Source organism: Lissotriton helveticus, chromosome 3_1 (genome assembly GCF_964261635.1).
Source record: "Lissotriton helveticus chromosome 3_1, aLisHel1.1, whole genome shotgun sequence".
NCBI lineage: Eukaryota > Metazoa > Chordata > Amphibia > Caudata > Salamandridae > Lissotriton > Lissotriton helveticus.
The window spans coordinates 1755541495-1755544405 of record NC_136061.1 but is presented as its reverse complement, the minus strand read 5'-3'; the positions used below and the strand labels follow the sequence as shown (position 1 = coordinate 1755544405).

The 2911-nt window shown below is 39.3% G+C and overlaps 1 pseudogene; it reads right to left on the bottom strand.

Moving 5' to 3' along the window:
* Positions 1–1554: 1554 nt before the first annotated feature.
* On the bottom strand, positions 1555–2065 carry LOC144825117 (small ribosomal subunit protein eS24 pseudogene; annotated as a pseudogene).
* Between the last annotated feature and the right edge of the window lie 846 nt (positions 2066–2911).

Sequence of the window (2911 nt, the reverse complement as noted above, 5' to 3'; positions counted from 1 at the left end):
ACTTTGACAGGGGACAGGCCGCTACTGTGTAAGGAGCCAGCCCTTCTCAGGCAGGCTGTGATACCATTACTCATAAGAAAAAAGGATTTTATTGTCTGAATAATAAAAATCATTACAATATGGACAATTTGATGAAAACTGCATTTTAACAACTATACATCAGTCACAATCAGAATCTAACCATGGTAAAACTAAAATGTGTGGCTATAAACGTATTTCATCTGGAAAAAGAGAAATTTACAAGTGTGCAAATCTATAAGGATTGCCATCTAAAAACATTGTCAATCTTATTCAAAATTTAACGCAAAGTAGTGCTAAAGTGCTTACATTTTTTCAGTACATTCTAAACATGATAAAATAAGACAGATGTAGCTCCTAAAAACAATGCCAGTCATAGTCTACGGTCAGTGCAAGGTAATACTAAAGTACTGGGAGTTTTTCAATTCATTCTAGGCATTTTAGGATGATAAAATAGTTCTTTAAGACATTAAACAAATTCTGTTGGATATTTTTTAACTAATTCCTACACCTAATGCTAAATGAGTCTAGTTTAAACATTGCTTTCATAGGGACAAAACCAATAAACTACTGCATATTAATAGTAGAACTGACAAAAAACATGGACATAGAAAGCGCTTATCTTCCTATCTATATTTTTCCAGAGTCAAATGTTTTTAATTCAAACAGATAAAACATTCTCCTAAATCAAAGCTGTCCATTTAAGATACAGATATCAACATCAACATCAAAAACTTGATAAGTTGGGAGATGAAAGGAAATGGCCCTCCCGATAAACACTGAATAACAGCCTGGTGGCAAGTTCTCACTCCTGCTTCTAAGAATAGTGGATATAACAGAGTTCGTCGTGCTTGCAGCAGATGCGCACAGACATAAACAGTGTGCAATAAGGATTCTTTTGTACAACCACGAAGTCTACAACAGGTTGTTGGGCATTATTGCAGCCAACTTGGGGTACCGTCCTTTGTTGAATACCTGCCAAATCTTAACTTGAGAAATGCATCCCTCATGTGAGGTGCAAAGTATGACCACAGGTAAGGATGGACTTCTCAAGTTTTTCATAGAAGTTAAATACCGTCCAAGCATGCTTTTTGACAGCTAAAGCATCTTTATCTGCTATAAAGGAAAGTAGCTTTGTTGCTCGATTTAAAAGGTTCTTAGAGGAAGCTTTATTCATTTCTAAAAGCCAGGATGACTGGTAGTCGAAAGTGTGGAAGCATGCAGATAAATGAGATCTCAAAACACCTGTAAAATCAGAGTTGCTGATTTCTTATCAACGCAGATTTGCTAGAGAGACAGGCTTGAATAAAAACTGGGCGTGTAGGCTTTTTAGGAAGGCGGCCTGTCTCACTAGGACATGATTTTGAAGACCAAATTCCAAATGGATTTCCGTATGGTCAATGTTCTTCAGAATCTTGAAGACAGACGTAAAAGCCTTAATTTGTAGTTGGCCCAATAATTTATCATTCCGGCCTCGAAAAGTGACTGAGCCATGGATTAGCGCAAGAACCAAATTTGCTTCTATGATTTTTACCAAATGATCATACATTTTATTAAAGAACGTTGAGCACTGTCTTCACGGACATGATGACCAGGAGGTTCAATTCTTCTGTTAACATTCTTAAACTCACTTTTTGCCAGCACCAACATTTGCCTTTGCTGTGCCCCGGACCTTCTTCATTCTGTTTTTACGTTCTTTGCGCTGTTTTCTGGATGTCTTTTTCTTTTCATACAGTCCATGCCGGGCAAGCCTGTGCTTGGGCGCATTCTTCTTTGCGTAGTCGAGAGAGTCGTAAATCATACCAAAGCCTGTTGTCTTGCCACCACCAAAGTGAGTTCTGAAGCCAAATACAAAGATGACATCTGGGGTGGTTTTGTACATTTTGGCAAGCTTATCCCGGATTTCAGTCTTTGGGACTGTGGCCTTTCCAGGGTGAAGAACATCAATGACCACCTGCTTCCGTTGCAGAAGCCTGTTGGTCATGAACTTCCTTGTTCGGACCGTCACAGTGTCGTTCATTTTGGCAGCTGCTCGTCTCGAGAAACCGGTAAAAAATGATCATAGGTAGGGCACATTAAATTGTCTCGCAATGACTTAGAAGCAAAGATGGAGGAAGCAGTATTAGCTCTTAAAAGATTGCGATGTCCTTAAAATGACACTTTATCATCAAATAAGATGCCTAGATATTTGTAACTCCTGTCTGACTCAATGGGCATCCCCCTTACTTGCCAGTCTCTGGGTCTAAGAGGGGACTGCCCTGGTGACATTATCTTAGTTTTCTTTCTATTCAGCTCCAGACAATTAGCTGTTACATATTCATAGAAGGACTTGATTAACCGCTGTAAGTCTCTAGGCGTGTGGCTGAGTAATATAGTATTGTCAGCATGTTGTAGGTATTTTAGATTCAATTTGTAGATTTAGGAGGGTGTGCATTAACATTATCCAAATGCTGATGTAGATCGGCCAAGAAAAGGTTGAATAAACAGTCTGCAGGCACATATCATTGCTTTAGGCCACTGTAGGTGTTAATTTGCGGAGTCAACCTGGTTCCATCCCACAGCTTTACCGGAAACATGCGTTGGTAGAGAGGAGGATGATCAAATCAAGAAGTTTGCAAGGCACTCCCCATGTCACTAGCTTTTTCCATAGCAGCTCACATAGAACAGTGTTAAAGGCTGCCTTTAGATCGACAAAACAGATGTACAGTTTTTACCGTTTGAAAATTGCTCTCTCCGCCAATAAGGTAAGAATCAACAAACTATAAAATTGTTGACTGACCTTTTCGAAATCCCGATTGATAAATAGGGATTGAATGATGCAATGCTGACCACTCTTCCTGTTCTTCTAGTAAGCGAGAGGGAAAACCCTTTGCCTCAACATCTTTTAAGGTTG